Raw genomic sequence first — 21,012 nt, 5'->3', positions numbered from 1 at the left:
AAGTTCTGCTTCAATTCAGAGACTGCAGTTCTTGTGGAGAAAGCAATTTTTACAGTACGAATTGAATCTACAAGTGTTCCGCTTTCTTACCTTAGATAATATCACAGAAGCAGAAAATAAGGTAAATGTGATTTACAAAGAAGAAAAGTTCCTATCTTGATCTAGTCTCTCTCGTCTCATTGTTGAGTCTGAAACCTGAAACAGTAGCACACTTACTGCAATTTACCAGTTTGTGGGATTCCTCTTCAAGTCAGCACTGAGGCCTTTGTACCTTCTGTAAACTGATAGAAGGTGACATAAATCCATTGTTTTCTCTCTTAATGCAAAATGGACTGAAGAATCTGTGTTCTGGCACCTCAAGGGGTCTGTCTGGCTTCATTTCTCCTGGCTGATGAAACACGGGTGCCTTCACTTGCTAGCAGCAGGGTGTATGGGAACATAGGTTAGTGAATGACACAGCACCCATCCCAAAAAATGCTGTTCTGCTTCTGGATCAGGTTGGAACCTTGGATTCCGTAGTGCAAATGGACCTTAGATGCTCTAAACCAGCTAAAGAGTGCAGGTAAGATGTGAGTTGCTGATGGAATTTGGGGAAACATTGCAAGGCTGGTTAAATAGCAGAAGAACTGCATTGTGGCTTGGAGTTGGAATTGAAGGCAGCTCAACTCCTGAGGGACCGATGCTGCTCTGCAGTGTAAACTGCACCGACAGAACTCCTGGCTACAAAGGGTTTCTGTATAGACTGGCTCTAGGTGTAAAGTTTTGTTATTATGATTACGGAGGAAAAAATAACTTCACTTTGTGATTAATAGCTACATACCTGGTTAAAAACTGTGTGTTTTGGCTTCTCTGGAGCTGGTCGAGCATCTCCCTCTGCCTCCATTTGCTCCTCAGCCTCGTGCCTCGTCTCCTCCCGCGTTCTCCTTCCTATTGCAGGCGTTGTGCCGTCTGCCTGGGCTGCTGGCGTTCCTGCTCTAACCACACGGCCCCTTCGCGCTGCCTGTGTTGTTCAGCCTCTTAGGAACAGATCACCAACAGCTATTAGTTGCTCACATACTTCCTCTTTAGGAAATGTGGGGTTTTTAATCAATTACAAATAGAAAGAAAATACATTTATAATACTGACATTGCAAGCGTTTAATATTGTCTCAAACACGTGTTTGTGTTAAATTGCAACTGTTTTGTTTTTTTTTTTTTAATGTGCTTGGCATTGAGGTTTTCAAGCCTTTCTCTGCAACTATTTGTTAGAAGTAGAGTGGTTTGGTTTTGTTTCCTCAAATGTGTAGCTACTGGGACTTGGGCTGTCAGAGAAGATGTGTAACGAGAACGAGAACATAGGCCAAGTCTATGTGTACCAGAAATGTCTATGTGTACCAGCAATGGTCCATCCCGATGCGTTACCTGCAGCTGACGCCAGTGTCAGCCTTTCTGGTGACCTGCTCCTCCAGCTGCCTTTTCTGGAACTGCAGAAGCTTTCTGTGATAAACCCTCCTGCTGCTGCCAAATACCTTCTTGTGCTACTTTCTCTAATTGTGACTTCTTCGCTGCCTCCTCCTCCTCCTGTTGCCTCTGCTCTTCTAGTTGCTGTTTCTGTTAAAACATAAATTATTATTAATTGCTATAGCAACCTTGGGTTTGTGGAACAGCCTTGCCAGAAGAAGAGCAGGTTCTAGCCTGAGGAGCTAAGCAGATTGCCAAAGTGAAGGGCAGAGAAATGAGAATAAAGAGAGAACAGGTGTTGGTTGGTGATACTTCACATATATCTAGTTGGTTCTGCAAATTAGTATTTAAAAAACCCCATCTGTCTCCTTTGTACTGTCTGTTAGGAGGTGAGAACCTGGACTGTCTAATTTTTGCGTGTCTGATTTTGAGTGGAACACGAGGACTGCGGGATTTATAGGTACGTGGTTTTCATGAAACAAATACGTGGAGACAAGCGCTGGAGGAAGCAGAGGAACAGCAGGAAAGTTCAGAGAACAGGAGCTGGAACAAAGAGCCCAAACCCAGGACAGGAACCCGGGCTATGCAACGAGCAGGAGGCGATGGAGAGCCCTGGCTGGGCTTCGGTTGTCACCAGAACGCTGGTCACGATGGCCTATTTTGCAGAAGGATTCATGCGGAGAGTGCGGAGTGTGAAAGTAAGTCAAGGGGGCTCATGAGGAGGAGGAATACGCTTCTTGTTTTGGGAATGGGAAGTTAAGGGCAATAAAACTAAATGTTTTCTGCTTCACTGAGAATTTCCAAAATAACTTGGGGTTCTCTGTCAAGCAATCCGACTTGAGTGCCTATTTGCTTTTCTTGAAATAAAGTTAAGCAGGGCATGGCACGGCACTAATCTCGAAAAATGCCTCATAAATCAGATTCGTCCTTTCGTTTCAGCCAATTAAAAGATGCTACTTGTATAAACCTGGTTCTTAGAGGTGCCAGTGACAATGGGATTCCCTCCCAGGTGGTGTCATTTCTAGGTAGGCTGCAGGTCTCCAAAATCGCCCGGGGAGGTCGCTGGTCCCCCAGTAAATACCGTTCTTAATGACAAATTACAGCGTGGAAGCAAAGCTTGGTGGGTGTGGGAATGTATTGGTCTGTGGATGCAGAACATTTCAGAAGGTGAACAGAAATAGACCATTATATTACATTAGAGAACTGAGAGGTTTTCCCAGGGCTCTGCCTTGTGTTTGTGTTTGGTTTGTGGTTTGTTGCTGTGGGTTTGTTTGGGGTTTTGTTGTTTTGTTTCCGTAAAGCTGCCTTAGCAGATGTAAAGAGTCTAAGTGCTCTTTCCGCATTTTTTTTTAGTATCAAATACCTGTATCGTTAAGAAATAACATTGCTATGTGATGTCTTTATAACACGCTGAGGTTTTTGTCAGGGAAAATGCTCAGTAGTAGTTTTGGTGCTGTATGGGAAGTGTGGGATATCAAGTATAATCTTCCTTAACTCACTATATAGATAGGTACAATTGGTTGAAAAACTGAATTTGTTTAATGACTGGTTCACTGTCAATACCGATTTTTTCATTTATGACTTGGAAAATTGTTATTATAGGACAGACTCAGAATTCAGAGCAAGGATAAATGGATGATGATAGTGTTTTTTAGAAGTTAAATTAGTAGACATACACACAATACTAAACTTCAAAAAAATCTAATATGCTGCCAAAAGACAGGACTTGATGTGCATGTTTCAGATGAAAAGGACTGCGAAGTTATCCTCTAGTTTGGAATTTGGTTGGGGGTGCTGGATCTGTTTGCTGGCTCCTTCACACTCTTACATCTTATTAGTCTTCTATTCTATTAGAAGATGCTCTGTTTTATGTATTTATATGTGTGTGTGTGTTACTCACACTGTAGCATTGATGGGTTTGGATGTATACTGACAAAAGCCAAAGCAAAGACTGCTGTTGTTCCATCTCATGGTTGCACTGAAATGTTCCCTTCTCAAAGGAGAACTTTATCCTTGCTCACTACAGCTCCTCTGTGCTCCTGTTGTTCCTTTTCCAGATCTGCCTTTGCTTTTTCCATTTGTTCCGCTGCTCTTTCTTTTTCCATTTCTGTTCTTGTTCCTTCCTCTTCTCCGCTTGTAGCTGCTGCTGTTCTGCCTTCTCTACCCTGTTTGCTGTGCGGATTAATCATCTTGCTATTTTCCAGGAGGAATCCGAACAGGAATATAATTAATACTGCGCTTAAAGTTGACATTCTTTGAGTGATGATTTATCTGTTATTAACTGGGATTTAAAACGCTTGAAAGAGATGTGTTATGTACTTAGCAAATTAGATTTGACTTATGTGGGACTCTTCCTGTCACAGTGCCTGTTTTCTCTATACGATAAACATTTTAGTGTGTAGTAGGTACTCACCTGTGTGATATCTCATTACTCTTACATTAACTTCTGTGTATTTAGTGTCGCCAAATGTTGCTATTTTCAGCTGTGTTCTCCGAACCTCTGCCAAATTCATCTTTTCCTCTGTATTTTTTCTAAATGTTTTGAAGTTGTAGTACGTGAGGGAGCAGGCACGGGGCTTTCATCTGGTCCCAGAGGAATGGACGCTTTAGGAAACAGGTGAAGTCTAAAAAGCCTAAGGTCTGGTAGCTCATCTGTCAGCCAGGGGGTCACCGTGATGAGATGGGCAGGCTGTGAATCCATCAATTATGTGAATCCATCAATTATGTGAATCCATCAATTATGTGAATCCATCAATTATGTGAATCCATCAGTTATGTGAATCCATAGCTTCCCATGACTTTAGCAGCAGCAGCAAGTGCTCAGTTTTTCTGAAGACCAAGCTACAAATAACAACACTTCACATTTTGATGAGTAAGTTCTGTGAAGTCCTGTTTGGAATGTATTTCCTAAGAGGCGCATTTGTAAATCAATAGCATAATTTAAAGAACAATGAAAGGCTTTGCTTTGTTCTTGTCTTAGGGAATGTTGGTCTGGAGGAGGCAGTTGACTCTGAGAAGGGGGACCTGAATGTAAGGGTTTTGTATAAAGGAGTCAGTGCTATCATGGCACGTGGCTCTTCTTGCCACCATATCAGAGAACTGGGAAAAAAAATGACCAATGTTCAATCTGAGCATGGAATGTAGCAACTATTACAGTTTAGCACAAGTTCTGTATAAAACATCTTATTTTAGTCACTAGGATGAGAAAGAAGGCAAAAAAAAATCTTTCTTAGTCCTAGTTGGATGTTTTATTTTCATTTTGATCTAAAAACTGACTCTGCTTTGAGGTCATTTGGTATAAGATCCACTGAGGACCCTCTCCTTGGGCACCTACTGTAAATTAGTGCTGAGAGACCTTTCCAGGCCTATATAGAGTTGTAAAGAACAATCTGTCTATGTTTTCTCCTTGTGTTTCCAGAATCCCTGGTACTTAGCATCACATCACTATGCAGATGAGTCATAAACCTGGCTTAACTCTCTGTTTAAGGCTAATTTATAGTTGTCTTGTGTCACCTAAGTAGCACAAAAGCAGCAGAACTCAACTATATTGAGGTTTTCACTGGTTTCACCATACAGCTTTTTTCTGGTACGCGTTTTCTGTAGAACTTGTTAGTTTTCCCCTAGAGTCTGTCTAGACTGGACTCTGCGGTTATGTGTCCAACTCGAACAAATTGACTTACACCTTACACCTTTTATTTCTCAGTCCTAGTTTTAAGGGGCCTCATCCAAGCGCCCTAAAAAGCACTTGAGATGCTGTAGCGGTGAAATGTTTTAATTGGCGAACTTTGGCGGGGGATCTGTCTCTGTATAAATAGGAGGCAATGGCTGTCCTTTCCCGCTATGAATATGGGCCTAGGAGGCATCTGTTGTTGGGGAACCCTTGCTGAGAAATTCCACTCTGATGCTTCACCGTGTTAGACGACAATTGAGATGCCGACTGAAATAGAAGCAGAGGAAGTGCAAACCTAGGCTGACTCTTGTTTTCAGAAGGGAAAGCTAACATTTAAAAGCCTGCTGTTTCTGTAGAAACTTACACCTCTTTGGCGAAGTTTGTATGGTCAGAGCAGGTTTCCTTTTGTGTAATACTGCATGCAGGTTTTCTGGTGGTTTGGATCTGTAAAAGTGAAAATCAGCCCTCGATGAGGTTAGGCCAGGCTCAGATTTGTTCCTCACTGAACATCTGTGCTGCAGCTGTGGTTCAGTGCTGTTGGTCTCAGTAAATAAGTAGCCAAACCATAGGATGAGAGAACAGTTTTAATCCTAAATTTGGTGTTGGAAAAGGAAAACGGTGATTGGGTTTAACTCCCTCACCCCCAAAGGAAATTTGGAACTTGATGTTGTAGTCTCTTCTGGCTTGAGTTCTGGATTTCAGTTTCTCCTATCGAATGTATTCTTTCTCAATGGATAAGGTGGTAAAAAGAGTTAATTTAATGTGTCTTAATAAGGATTAAATAAGAGATAGTGGTTGCATGCTCAAATTAGTTGGGAATTGAGGGACAAAAACAAACAGAACCACAAAGAAACAAAACTCAAACAAAATAACTCTCCAAACTTAGGTTTAAGGTTAATGACTTTCTAGAGGCAGAGGTAACAATAGTAGGGCTTGGGGGTGATTTCCTGGTGCTATTTGAGAACTGAAGGCTTGAGGTTCAGATGTGCTACCAAATCTTTGATCCAGGATTGAGCCTTCCAAAGACAAGATGGGTAAAAGGTCTCCTGAAACCTTGTGTCATGCATCGATAGTTAAGGGATTGGTTTTTAAACTGAAATAAAAGTTTGCAGGTGACCTTTGAGACTGAAGTTGCTCGAACAACGTTTTGGCGCCATCAATTATGGGGCTTCAACTGTTAGGTAAATTAATAATAACACGCTGTGGCATGTGGAGGTACCAGCAGAGAGAGCCCTTGCTTCAGGGATGGGTGGAAAGCCATTGGATGGTTCAGTTTGCTGTCAGGGCACAATGCTCAAGCTGCTGCTGGAAAAGCTCGCCTAAATTTTTAAGCAGATAAAAGAGCTCCTGTGGAGAAGGATCTTTCCTTCCTAATGCCTTCCCCCCACCCCACCAACACCTGGGCAAAGTTGCACAAGGATCACCTAAGAGTTAAAGGCTTGAATCTTCTGCTTTTCTTCTTTTCAGCCTTTAATGATTACACAGATCATGTGCAGAGCTTGTCTCGGAAGCGTTTATAGAGAGGCAATAGTCTCATGTGCTGTTGGCTGGCGAAAGGCTGAGGGAGATGCGAATTCCTGCTCAATATGTAGCTGTGGGTCTGGGATCTGCGGTCGGATGTGGTGGGGATCAGATTCAAAGGAACAGCATGAACTGCTGCTCCCAATGTCGTTAGCCGCTGTTGAGCCTGAGAACACTGTCAGCGCTGTCGGAGTGTGTCGTGTGTAGTTGCTCGGCAGCTTCTTGCCCCAGGAGCAAAGTCTCTTAGGACTTCAGAGCTTGAACAAATCTCAACAGAAGACTTGACAGAAGCTGCAGCTTCTCACCTTGCTGCTTGCTGGAAACTTCCTCAATTCTTCATGTTATGTGTCTCTTACTTTGCCAAATCTTTCGACTGTGGGGGTAATGAAATCTGAAACCAGGCAAGTTTTGCATGGCGCTAAATTTCATCGCAAATCACATCTCGCACTTTTCATTTCTTGCCTGGGGGAGAAAAACTCCCATATCTTTCTGTCTCCAGAAAGGAGGCAACGCCTGCATAGTTCTCCCATGCTGGCTGATTATATTGACTTAATTGTAATTGAGGAAGGAGTCAGGTATCAGGTTGTGTGAGATACTGGCAGGTAGAGCCCTGTACAACACGGGGCCAGCCCTGATGAGGCAGCAAGGAGGAGGCAGTGACGGCAGCCTGAAAAATCGGAGTTCTGCTGACACATCTTGTGGTTGTCAGTAGAAGCTGAAGTGAGGTGGAAGGCAAGGAAACTGCCTTTTGCCAAGACGAGTTCCTTCTTTAAACAGGAAACACTGACTTCAGGGGGTTTACCTCAAGTATCCAGAATCAGCACTATATGCTAAGGAAATCCAAAGCCGTATGATGTAGGCTATGTAATAAAAATATCAAAATGGAGAGAAATCTTTAAAAACATGAATCTGCTTTTTCCAACGGCAACCACAACACAAAAAATGGAAGCTTCCTGAGACTATGTTAGGTTGCTTTTTTTTTTTTACATTTCTATTTAATCCTCTTGTGTGAATTCTCACTAATATTTTTACAGGCTTATTTCTTCTTATTTCATATCGTAGTAAATTTAAGCGACTTTATGGCACAGGGCTGCCCATCTGTAGACAGAATAAGAAACAGCATCAAAGATTTGTGCTGGCTGCTTGGGACGTTTCTCCTATTGTTCTTAGCAGCTATGTTATTTTTGTAGCCTTGCTGCCCCTTCTCCCTCATCAGAAAAATGCAGTTTAAATAAGTCATTTTTGACCGTAAAGCGATCCCTTACTGGTATGTACTAGCAGTGCGAAAGTTAGTGGGGCTCAGCTGGCAAATGTGGAGCTGGGAGGGGAACAGTCTCTGCAGTGTCTCTGCCACAGTGAATGATGGTGGGAAGCACTCCTGGAATTACAGTAACTTCAAGTTATCTCACATCAGTGGGTTTCGAAGCATCCCACCAAACAGTATGGCCGATAATGAAAACAATTTATTTACATGACTGGAATCCTGCAGTGGTTTTGGTATGCATCTTATCTTTCTCACCTCTTTTTCAGCCCCTTAACTGCTTTTCACCCCTGCGTGACCCGAATGATTTGAGATTTGGGCAACGTCAGCTCCTTACCACAGTGGCTGTGCCGCAGTAGCACTTGCCTTGAAGAGCCTAGAGACTTGTTGGAGGTTGTTGTAAGGAGAAGAAAAGGCAGGGGGAACCTAACATAAAAATGAGCTCTGTGGAAACAGCTCCAGAGGGAGTTTTCAGAGCTGGGATGTACAGTCCTTACGGGCCCACTAACAAGAAATTCTGTATGTGTGGAGTTCAGAAAAGAGCAATCAACTCCGAGATGAAACCCATGCTGTGTGAAAAGGTGCGCTTTAGGATCTTCCCTGGTGGGAGCGATGGGTAGCCGGGAGAGTTAAGAGGTTTAGCTGACAAATGCTGGAGAATAACAGATAAGAGAATGAAACTCCCTCACTAATGCACTGCACTGTTTTCTTTAGTGTTAAAACCAGCGGGAGAGAACAGAGATTGTTCAGTGTTGGCAGTTCTGGCCTTATACACACGTGAAGGTTTTGTACACGTAAAGTACAAAAGGGAACATGTGGCTCTTTTCCATCGTTTCCTTTGTCAAACTTTGCTCTAATCTTTTCCTTCCCCCTTGGACTTCCGTGCGTCTGAAGTTAGGCCTAAGTTACCGAATGTCGCATCAGTGCCAGCGTGGCCTTTTGTGTGTGGTTTGGGGCGATGGGATGTAGAGACTGACCCTGCAGCGACCAAACATCAGCAGCTGGCCAGGAAGGATGTCAGGTCTTACCCTAGATCTTAAATGAATTGTGGGGCAAAGCCGAGGGGAACCTCGGTGTGACGCGAAGGTCAGTGTTGCATAAGCTTAGGCATGGGAGATGCGTTTCCTTGGGAGGCTGAGCTGCTACTGAGTCAGTCGCTTGGAACAGTCAGCACAGCAGTAAAAACTGCTGAAGAGAAAGCGCTTGGATCTGGCAAGAGCAGCTCTGAAATCAGGCAACTGATCCTCTGTGGGAGGACACCTGGCAAGAACAAAAGCAGGTGAACTCGGCTAAGATTCTACTCAGAAGCACCAGAAACCAGGTGGGGTATAGGAGAGTAGGTAAAGAGTTAATAAAGCTTTTCTTGAAATGTAGTTCTTAGCAAGAAGTGGCTTTCTGGATTAATTGTTAATGTTGCGTGGCAGACTCCTGATACTTAAGACTCAGTCAAAGGTGGTGTCGGTGCCTTGCTCCTATTTGAGCAATGGGAAATTAATTAACGTGTGAGACTTACACATAACGACCAAGCTGTTGTAAGACAGCAACACAAGCAAACACAAGCAAAATAGTGGTGAGTAGCTTTGTAGACTATTTTATAAGAGCAGGAGGACAAAGTTTGGTTTGGTGTGACTGGTTTTCTGTTCAGAAAAATCAAGGTCTATCTAGCTCTTTCTTAAATCTGCATTTCAGCTTTTGAACTGCATCTGTAAAAAGAATATATATATATTTACCTTAGAAATTGCTGAACTGAAAAAGCGATGGAGGAAAAAGAAATGAGGGGTAAGCTTGCTCTGGCTCAAGACTTGGGGAATTAAATTGAGCATTAAAATAGATTTGTACCGTCACTCTCTTCAGACGTGAACGTTGCTGGGCTTAATGAGAAAGTACTGAAGCAGAATGACGGTTTCTTATTAACTCAACAAGACTTGTCTGGCTATTTCCACGCTGCTTTCGCTTGCTCATTAATGACCTTCTGCACTATAAAAAGAACAATCCAAACACTCCAAGCTCCTGGGAAGACCTTTTTATATGGTCTATCAGATGTTAAATGGCCTGCTAGCGGTGGAGAAACAGTCCTGTGAAATGCTGATCAGCGTTTTTGTCTTGTTCTTGTGCCTAGACAAAAAAGTATAATTGATTGAATTGTCTACCGCAAGATAAGAAATGCAGGTGACACACCAAGCCCTGATGTCTGCGCTTCATTCCAACCAAATCCAACGGAGCCACATCTGTAAGTAGCTCAGAAAGAAGATAAAACTGTCAAACTTTCCCTGAACACCACTGTGAGTGAGCTGCCTAGGAGGAAAATGGTTGTCACTGACCCATCGTTCCAGAGAAGCAGAAAGCGTAGCAGGAGGGAAGTTAAAATAGCGTGTCCGGCAGTGATTGTTTCGTTCGGGTGCTGGCTGGGGAGAGGGGCTCCGGGGGCAGCGTCCGGGCAGGGGGTCTCAGGCGGAGCACACAAGCCGGTGTTGTTAGCCTAGGGCTCCCCGCTGCTGTCGCTGCCCACCGGCTCCGTGGGGTCGCCAACAGCTCCTGACAGTGTTCCCTTCACCCCCGGTGGGCTCTGCTCCAGCCCGGTCTGCTGCTGTGGGACATTGCGGCGGTGGGGGCAGCTCAGAGTTACTGGGGGGTCAGAGCTATGCGAGCCTTCCAACACGCACCATTGTGTGTTCTGAGGGTCCATAACTTCTAAAGCTTGGGAAGGCAGAGCTGAAAGCTGTGGTAATGGTTTCAAACTGCTTAGTGGTGCTCGACTTTGTCCCAAACAAATCTGAATCTTGAACTTTTTTTTTTTAATGAGATTAAATTTGAGTTTTGATCCTTGTTTTTTATCTGAGTTGGGAATTGGTAGACATGCGGAGGAGAGTTACTTCACTAGGCATCAGTGCAAGTCTGTTGAATCCAGCAGGATCTATATATCTATACAAAATCAAAATAAATGTCTGCACAGTCCCCCTTGGACTGAGCCTTGTGATTTGGCTTGATATGAAATCCCTATCCTCTAACCTGGAAAGCTCACAGCTGTAAAAGAAAAGGTATTTAATAGTAGACCAAGGCTTGGTTTCAATGGAAGCATTGTCTGAGTGGGGACATCAGAGCTTGGTTCCAGAGCACCAATAAAAAAAATAAAATAGCCTTTTTATTTATTGGGCTCTCAGACTTGAAGACTCCCAGGTGCCTATTAGTCTAAGCGCTTGTCTGTACAGGAAAGTGAGTGTGCAATATGTTGGGATATGGATTTACAGTGCACCAACTCCTCTGTGCCCGCCCTGTGTTGGGGTATTTTTAGCACGCGCTAATGATGCCTTTCTCTGTGGCCGTTCATTCAGCTCGGAAAGCAAAGTAAATCACATTCTGCTCGGTGCCTGGGGGTGAGTGAGTGCCAAACAGCCGGTGCCCTCTGAACTCGGACCCGAACCGCCTCCTCTCAACCAGCACCAAGGGTGGTGGTGAGTAGGATTCCGCCTTTGTCCATGAAGACGACACAGGTGATTCTGCTTACTTTTTTGGAAGAGTGGGAAATAGTATGTTTTCAAAAGTCCCCGTGTTTCACTTCTCAATACAGCTTTGGTTATGTAGCGCTTCAGATCAGGGAGTTTCACGTGACTCTGCTTTGAGAGTTATTTTCATTAACATTTTACAGCTGACGCTTACTGAAATACTATGTACTTGAGCCTGGCCAGAAGGTTTGTATGGCTTTTTAGTGCCTTGGATTGAGGTTTGCGAACCTTCCCTTTCTTTCCTTGGTTAGTTCTGAGCGCGGATCCATTCAAACAAACGCTTCTGCTGGGATGTATGGGAGAGGCCGTGTGGCATCGGTGAGAAGCTGAAGGAGGAATAAGGCTGGGAGGGCACGTGGGTATTGCGCTGTGCTTTTGTTTGGGGCTGTTTTGTGACAGTGCTGATGTTTGCCACGTTTTGAAATTGTGATCCAACCCTCAGTTTGCTCAGGATCCTTGTAATGAGAATTTGGACAAAGAAAGCTGACTGCTGGAGAAACTTTGAAGGATGGAGTGGTGTTTGTTTTTTCTTTTCACCTGGGAAAGTGCAGCAATGGCTCAAGTTGGAATCTGTTGGGGGGAAACAGGCAACCAAAGTCTTGTGCTAATTCATTCTAATCCATACACGATCTATTGACCCTACTAAGAAAATTCCTTCACCCTTGTTGCTCTGAAAATGTACCAGCTTGCGTATAAAAGATAGGAATTTATTGTGAATCTTGTACCTTTCACAGAATTAAATTTACCTTGCTGTTCTCGTTCAGGTATCCGTGGTATGTCACAGGAATGCAGCAGGGAACCCAAGTCTGACTTTATCTTGCATTAATCTGAAGCTTCCAGAGGGACAGCCGTGACTTTGTGGCTCTCTAAATTCACCAGCAGTGCTCATGTTTCTTACAGGAAAAATGAGGGATAAATTAGCTATAGGTCCATGCACCCGACAAATGATGCCCCAGGAATGAGACTAAATTTCACATAACTGAATGTTAACTAGCTCATTTCCCGAGAAGGATCTACTGCGTCTGGTTCTGCTTTTCTCTGTGGTAAAAAAAAAAAAAACCAAACAAACAACAAAAAAAACCCCAAACCACAAGCACATTAATGCTAAAGTGAATTATTGTATTTTTCCCAACTCTATTGTTAAGCAAGTGGGGATTACTCTAACCAGCTGGAGAGCCGAAGCAGACTGAAAGCAGCGTTGCTGCTCCGTGCTGTGTGTGCGCAGAGATTTTGCAACGTGATGGGAAGGTGGGGATGCTCTGGGGGTGCGGACACACCATCCATCGCTGGGGATTCCTCCTTCACCCAGCGCCCCAAGATGCAGCGTGGCTGGATATCAACCACAGTGAGTTGTCTAAGGGGAGGACGAAGGGAATGGAAGAGTATTTGACCTGAAGTGACTTGTACAACACCCAAGAGGGAGCCTGTCAGGCTGAGCCTTCCCAACAGCCTGGCTGCTCATCACAGCCACTAGACCATGCGTCTCTGTCCATTCATGCTGAATGGATTCTCAGACTGTGCTCCGTTTCCTCCCTTGAATAATAATCCTTAATGAAAAGGAAAATGAGAAAACAAGGTAATGACAGATAGCACCGAGAAAACATTGGAAAGTGAAGAAAGAAATGTCTGGGAGTAACAGCAATGCTGATATTCCCATGTTAATGATTCAAGAGCTTTCTGACTGCTGTAGAAGCAGAAGCGATAGTTGCCGCAGTCTGCGGAGATCTGGGCAGTGCAGGGGAGACTCCAAAATGGAGCGGTGATGTTCCCCGTGCTTGTTCTCAGAAGATGCCTCCAGCTCCCCCCTGCACGGTGTGGGGTGGTCTGCGTGGTGCAAAATGCCCCTTTGCACGTTTAAGCCTGTAGTTAATTAACCTGAAATCCTTCCTATCTGGACTGACTGGTTAAGAGAACCTAATAAATTACTGAGACACTGATCTCAAAGAAAACAGGCAAAACTCCCAATTACATCAGCAGGTTTTTCTGTGCCAGGATTGCATGAACATGCCCTTAGTATCTTCTCGAACTCCGCGTCTGCTGTTCTTTTCACCCAAGCGTGAATACCAACACTTCTAGGAGCCCTTAAATCACTTTTTTCCTTCAGCTTGTGTTTTGTTGTAGGTGCATTCACCCCCCCTGCTCCCTCCTCTGTTTTGAGGTCAGTCACCTGTGACAGATGCTACGTTCTATCTGGTATGTGCCACTAACCACTTCTGATTTGAGACAGCATGGTTTTAATTAGCGCTCTTCCTCTCCTCTGGCTGCTGAACAGAGTTGGCCTCAGGTGGAATTGTTTAATTGCGCTATTGCTATCTGTTACACAAGCTGGAGCTCTGTTTCACACAGTAAATTGGAGACAAAAATGAGACTTTTTGCAGCAGAATTCACAGGACTGCTGGTCAAAACTTCTTGAAGTCGTACGCACGGTCGTAATGTGCGCAGGGAGGTACTGGCCTTCTCGTAGGTTTGTCTGATTTCTCTACTTGTTTCATTATTTCTGGAGTTATGGGCTGCCGTGTTCGCATGTGGTGGTGCTGGTGTATCCTCTTCCTGCTGCTGCTTTGGGAACTGCTTTCCTGAGCGCAGGTTTTCCCTGCACTTTGCTCCCTGGCAGCCGTCCTCATGTTCGACTGACCTTTGACTAAGTGAACAGATTTACTGCTTTCTCAGAAGATTTTTGGTGCTTTGATTATTTTTTCCCCCTGGTTCACTCGATTTGCAAAGGGGTAAGCTGTCTAACCTCCTTTTTAGGCCAGGGACAAACTACCGGGGCACAGAAGGATGATTTTTCCCTTAGAAGTGAGGAGCTTGACTGAAAACAGCACTGAGCCCCGAGGCAGCGGTGATGGGAGACCTGGCTGCTGGTTTCCTTTGCTGGGAAAACACTGCAACCCTCCACATCTTCATGGGTATATCTCCTGGGTGGGTTTTTCTGGGTTCATTTGCTTTTTATGGTTTTTTTTTTGTTTGTTTGTATGTTTTTTTAACCTAAGGCCTTGCTCTAAGCTATTCAAATACACTCTGGGAAAAGCTATCTCTAGTTTGAATATACCAGCCTCTTATCTATACAACCCCCAGAATCTCCTATCTCCAAGGCAGCGGTTTCCAAGATTTGGGTGGGTTTCTGTGAAGATAAATCACATCAGACCCATGACCTTTATCCTTGGTGCTATTTAAATAGCTTAAATATCTATTGACTTCGTGCCTTGTGATTTCAGTTGCTGAAAAGTGAACACTAAAGAAAGGAAGAGTTGACCCCGCAGCGTATCAGATTGACCATATCTTCGTTTATGGAGCTCTGCAAATACAGATGGCATTTTTCCAGCAAATTCTGCCCCCAACGCTACTGTATTGTGGCTGGATACTTTTGAGGAGGAATCTGTGCATCCATATGGAACTGAGCAGCAGAAAAGAGAATAGTGTCTATTGTAAATGCTGAAGATAAAAGCGGAACAACTGGGAACCTTCTTTGTCTGCAAACCGATGTTCCCTAGTGGTTTCAGAACACTCTTTAAATCATTTGCCCGTGTAATTCTGCACCTTTGTGGGGATTTTCTGTTGGAAGAGAGGATGGAGATAGAACTGATTGAGTCAGGAAGGTGCAATCCAGAGCAGCACAGTCAGTGTGTTTAATAAATAAATGTGTTTGCATTTCCCACTTAAAGGGCAGTGGATTCAACCTATCACAGAAAACCACAGCGCAGTGCATAGGACTCCCTGCCTTCTGTATATACAAAAGGGATCCACTCCCATGGAACTCCGCTTGGGAATAATCTAATCAAAACCAAGCCCTGGTTTTATACCTTAAAGAGCTGTGGAAAAATATTTAATGTAAGGCAGTGTGGCGCAATGCCTACTTGAGTTTGCAGATGGTGTGAAAGGATAACCACAGGCCTGCAGAACTCGCTCCCAACACGGTGTTAACTCTGGCCTGTGTACCAGGCTGCTCAGAGACCAGAAACACCTGGGGCTGTGGCTCAGTGCGTATTTCTTTGGACTCTGTTTCCCCATGAGAACATTAACCGTGTGTTTAGGCTGCGTAAGCTGGGTTTAGCGTTGCTCTTTGCATGTTGAAAGTGCCAAAGATTATTGTTTCGGTGGCAGATGCAGCTGTGCAGCTGCGTGATAGTGTGATGGGATTGTGGGAGGACACACGGTGCAGGAAGAAGCTCGGCCAGCAAAATCCCTTGCATAAGGTCTTTAGTTACGTTCCTCTCAGCATAGGGGAGGCTGTTAATGTTAAACAAAGGGTAACATATAATCTGGCCTTTCTAACATAGCCTCGAGCTAGCAAAGCTTTAGTTTGGAGATGAAGTACTGGGGATTGCATCTTCCCAACTCTGATATGTTTGTCTGTGATCATTCTACATCTTTATCTGAGCATTCAGATAAAGCTGATAAAGAGCAGCTGTCTGGGAAGGAACCCATTTCTACCTGGCTGCAGACACCACCGTCTGCTCAGGACACGGGCAGTGAACGGAAGATTTCTTAAATATAATCTCTTAGGTTATGAGAGCTGGTTTATGCTGGTTGCTCTGCTGTTGGGAAAAGTGTCGTCCAGCCCACCAGTTGCTGAAAAATTCAGTCAACTGTGAGGTGTGTGTTGGTTTCGCTGTTTCGTTTTTTACATCCGAAAGCCTCCCTTTTCTTGAGCCGGCAAATTGCGTCATAAAGGTAAATGACAATACACATAAATGATACACGTGAAAAGCAAACATATTGTCTCTGTATTTCTCAATTTCTGAGGCTCCCCTTTCTTCTGGATGGCTGCTGCCAAAGACCAGAGTGTTCTGTGGAGGTGACAAGGAGAATTTCCATGGCCTACAATGCATGATATTTAATATCTGAAATATTTTAAAAAACAGTTCTCATAACTGCAAATAATAAAAGTCAACTCCTGAATGTGGCTTGGTAGCCGGTTCTTTTCCTGGTTGTGTAATGTTGCTGTGAAGCATTAACTGCAGTTTTGCAGGGCAGAGGTGGCTGCGTTGCACTTGTGAGGTGGTCCCATCTATAATTTGCTTTTATAGCTCAGAGTTTGTTTTTTGTTAATGCTTTGAATTAAACGGCACAGAAATGCGTGTCTTGGGAAACGAGAGAGGTGCCCGAGGACTGGAGGAAAGCAAATGTCACTGCAGTCTTCAAAAAGGGCAGGAGGGAGGACCCAGATAACTATAGACCGGTCAGCCTCACCTCCATCCCTGGGAAAGTAATGGAGCAGCTTGTCCTTGGTGCCATCTCAAGGCACATCAAGGATAAGAGGGTCATTAGGGGCAGTCAGCATGGCTTCACCAAGGGTGGGTCATGCTTGACCAACCTCATCGCCTTTTATGAGAATGTAACAAGGTGGGTGGATGATGGCAGAGCGGTGGATGTGGTCACCTTGACTTCAGCAAAGCCTTTGACACAGTCTCCACAGCATCCTCACAGCTGAACTGAGGAGGGGTGGTCTGGACAATAGAGTAGTGAGGTGGGTTGCAAACTGGCTTAAGGAGAGAAGCCAGAGAGTGGCAGTCAATGGTGCGGAGTCCAGTTGGAGGCCAGTATCCAGTGCAGTGCCTCAGGGGCAGTGCTGGGGCCGGTATTGTTCAATATATTCATTAACGATTTGGACGAGGGAATTGAGTGACTGTCAGCAAGTTTGCTGGTGACACCAAGCTGGAGCAGTGGTGACACTGGGAGCTGTGCTGCCATCAGAGACCTGGACAGGCTGGAGAGCTGGGCGGGGAATAACCTGATGAAATTTAACAAGGGCAAGTGTAGAGTCTTGAATCTGGGCAGGAACAACCCCAGGTTCCAGTATAGGCTGGGAAATCACACATTAGAGAGCAGTGTAGGGGAAAGGGAGCTGGGGGTCCTGGGGACAGCAGGGTAACCATGAGCCAGCACTGGGCCCTTGTGGCCAGGAAGCCAATGGGACCTGGGGTGGGTTAGAAGGGGGTGGTCAGTAGGTCAGAGAGGTTCTCCTGCCCCTCTGCTCTGCCCTGGGGAGACCACACCTGGAATCTTGTGTCCAGCTGTGGCCCCTCAGTTCCAGCAGGACAGGGAACTGCTGCAGAGAGTCCAGCGCAGGGCAACAAAGATGCTGCAGGGAGTGGAGCATCTCCCGTGTGAGGAAAGGCTGAGGGAGCTGGGGCTCTTTAGTTTGGAGAAGAAGAGACTGAGGGGTGACCTTATTAATGTTTATAAATATATAAAGGGTGGGTGCCATGAGGATGGAGCCAGGCTCTTCTCGGTGGCAAACAATGATAGGACAAGGGGTAAAGGGATCAAGCTGGAACACAGGAGGTTCCACTGAAAGATGAGAAGAAACTTGTTTGGGGTGAGGGTGTCAGAGCCTGGCCCAGGCTGCCCAGGGGGTTGTGGAGTCTCCTTCTGTGCAGACATTCCAACCCACCTGGACACCTTCCTGTGTAACCTCATCTGGGTGTTCCTGCTCCATGGGGGGATTGCACTGGATGAGCTTTTGAGGTCCCTTCCAATCCCAAACATACTGTGATACTGTTCCGGTGATGCCTGTTCCCCTGAAAGCTGGTGCAACCGGAGGAGCTGTCCCGGCGGAACCCACCAACACAGCCCGCGGCCCTGGGAAACACCGGAGGCTGGTTGTGTTTCTGTACCACTGTTGACATCACAGCTCTGCTTTTACAGCAGCAGGAAAGGTCTCCATGTCCTGTCGGTCTCTGAAGTAGTGCATTTTGGGTGCTGTTTCAAGGCCCGGGGTGACCATGCAGATGGAGCTGCAGGTGGAGGAAGGTGTTCAGCTGGTACACTAAGCCTCTGTTGTGCTGACAAGGAAATGACAAAGGTTTCAGGCTTTCTGCCATATCTTACCCTGTGTATAGCCTACCCTTTTGATATTTATCCATCATACTGCTTTTTGATCCTGCTTTATGTTATTAAGCTTTTCCAAGATGGCTTTTTGTTGTCTTTTTTTTTACCACAGTTATTTCTATAAATTTCCTTTCCAAAGTTGTTATCTTGGGTTGATATAAACCAACTTGAAAAGATAATGTCTCTCCTTTTTATTTTAAAGTACTGTGTACGACTGTGGTACTAGAAAAGAATTAGCGTGGATACCATAGGAGCTGGTTTGGGTTATAGATTGTGGGGGTTATGACCAGATTGCGATGGGATGGCTTGAAAGAAGCTTAATAGTAGATCACAGCGCGGTTTGGAAGCCTAGTTTGTTGGGATTGCCTGTGTAAAGCGGGCCCAGGGCTGGAGCAGCACTGGGCTGTGGGAAGCTCTTGGAGTGCAAGGGGTAGCTGGGGTATCGCTGCCTGGCTTTTGTGAGCCTGGAGCTCAGCTCAGCTTCCCCTGCGTCCTGGAATGCAGCTGCAGGGGTGTTTGGGCTCTGCGCTAACTCCTTCCCATACCTTCTTTTGAGTAGTCCATCTCCTGCCTTTCCCCAGCCAGTCATAAAACCCTTCCCAACATTTATTCTACTTTTAAGAGCTGGTGAGGGCATGGCAGTTGATAGCAGAGCCAACACCCTCCCATAAAAATGCACTTCTAAGCAGTGAAATGTTCCTAAAAATTCCTTTTTGGGCATTTCCAAGCTGATTGTGGGGGTTTGAGTTTTGTTTTGCTCTCTTTCTCAGCTAGCTATCCCTCATACCACAATACCGGCTGGGGGGCTGTTTGTGTATTTCTGTGACTGTTTAAAAACAGGTCTGAGACTTTGGGGATGGAATAACAACCCAACTTGCTTGAGTCTTGACCTGTTTAAAGGACAGGAAAAGGCCTGAGACCCACTCTTGGAACACAAGGCTCCTTCAGGTCTTTGGCCCTGCCTTCTTCATAAAATCAGGGCTAAGTCTGCCTCTCCAGAGATGAGATGCATAGTCAGGGGTGCTCAGTTTGACCTGGTTGTCACAATTGTTTTGTAACAAAAGTAGTTATTGATGTTGTAATTCATCTATCAGTTGTAATAGAACGAGATTTGCTGGTTTAATCTTAACTGAAAGAGGCTCAATTTCTATTTAATACCCAGCTTTCCAGTCCCTTGCTATCAATAATGCAAAGAATCTGAGAATCTTATAGTAAGCTTCTTCCTTCTTTCATAGCTTGTAACCTGGAAGGACTAATACAGCTTTTAAAATCAGGATAAAGTCATCTTTGAGGGCAACGAGGGAAGCACCAGAATGAGGGTAAGGCAGAAGTAGCCAACTGCGCTGCCTCTGGCCACCAGCTTCTTGCTTGGGGGCTGCAACACCCCCTCACCAACTCATCCTTCCTCGGGTGAGCATTTTCTTCTGGAATTTGACCTTTAAATCAAAATGGTTCTGATTTCTTCTGGGGACACCACAAATACGGAGGAGTGCAAACTGCAGCATTGACAAATCTTAGTGTCTGCAGAGGCTGAAACAAGAGAGCAGGGTGGGGAAAAGGGCGCTCTCCTGCTTCATTAATTCCTTATTTTGTGTGGCACATGGGCCCAGGTTGCTGAGAACCCAAACTGAGCCCAGAGGGAAAGGAGAGAGACTGCTTTGGAGCAGGAAAGCACAAGAGGTTATCAGTGACGTGTATTGGGAAGGGCTGGAGGGTGCCAGGGTGCCCTGGCAGCAGTATATCTGCAGGATGCTTAGGCTTCCTGAGATATTTTTATGAATGAAAGGTGCTCATGACAGGAATGCGAGCTGAAATAGGCAGCGCTAATGGAGCAGCTGACAAGCTCCTTATCTCCCCCAGTAAATCTGCCCCTGAAGATAAATGTTTAATAACATTCCTATTTGGTTGTACTTGTTAAAGGCAGTCGAACTAATGACCCGTAAACCAGCAGATCCATTTGCAGTGAGTGGCGCTGAGGATTGCAGCCTGTGTCGCTGATTTACAGGATGTCTGCTCCATTTACTGCCTGCTCTTGCTCGCTGCTCAAGCCAGATGGTTTACCTGGCACTGAAACTATCCCACCTTTTAGGTGCAGAAGGGCAGCGATTTCTCCGCATGTGTGAAAATTAACCAAGATCTCACGTGCCCTTGGGAATCATTATATTTGTGAGAAAGACAGAAATACAGGTTGTAGCTTTGTTCTGGTTTGGCCGGTGAACTGATGTGTGTGGTGGTGGCTGCGTACACAAACTCCTGCTGCAAATACACGTCTGCAGTTCGCTTTGGTCACTGATACTCATGCGCTCAAGTAGCTTTTTCCTGCAAACATTAAAGAAAGGTGGAAATGTGGCCAAAGTAAATCTGTCTCTTACTTCAAACAAATAGCTGTGGCATTCTCTGTTTGGCAAAGGGAGCTCTCCGAATCCCGGCTGGTTTAAGGAACGCGGTGACCTGACCAAAGGGACCTGCTGCAGCAAAAAATAAATGCAGAAATAAGCAAGCCCCCCTCCCTTCTGCTGTCACTCCGTGATTTGCTTTGTTAGAAAGTTCTGCACTTTGGAGTATGATAATTGAAGTGGGTGGAACTGTGCGGGGACAAAAATAACTACTCTTGTGAGTTACTTTGCTTAAAACTCTTTTTCATTCATTGCTCCCGAGTTTGAGGTGTTTTTTGCCAACTCAGATATGAGGCTTTCTTTTTTGCGTCCCTTTTATACACCAAATGTGTATACAATGTGGATCCTCATAGCCCAGCTTGCGCTCTTGCCAGTAACACTTTACAG

At 45.0% G+C, this 21,012-nt stretch overlaps 2 long non-coding RNA genes across 3 annotated transcripts; both read left to right on the top strand.

The window, feature by feature from the left end:
• Window positions 1-505: 505 nt before the first annotated feature.
• Window positions 506-12,982, top strand: LOC308042095. 2 transcript variants are annotated; one of them, XR_013922300.1, is made up of 5 exons: window positions 506-562; window positions 1,827-2,138; window positions 10,012-10,122; window positions 11,225-11,383; window positions 12,160-12,982. It is a non-coding gene; the product is annotated as an uncharacterized lncRNA (long non-coding RNA). The 2 variants fall into 2 exon arrangements; XR_013922301.1 differs by having other exon boundaries at window positions 11,225-12,982.
• Window positions 12,983-13,222: 240 nt separating this feature from the next.
• Window positions 13,223-16,187, top strand: LOC308041895. The gene is made up of 3 exons (XR_013922281.1): window positions 13,223-13,588; window positions 14,147-14,317; window positions 14,614-16,187. It is a non-coding gene; the product is annotated as an uncharacterized lncRNA (long non-coding RNA).
• The last annotated feature ends 4,825 nt before the right edge of the window (window positions 16,188-21,012 follow it).

This window comes from Nesoenas mayeri (assembly GCF_963082525.1).
Source record: "Nesoenas mayeri genome assembly, chromosome: 6".
Taxonomy (NCBI): domain Eukaryota; kingdom Metazoa; phylum Chordata; class Aves; order Columbiformes; family Columbidae; genus Nesoenas; species Nesoenas mayeri.
This window is presented reverse-complemented; position numbering and strand designations above follow the sequence as displayed.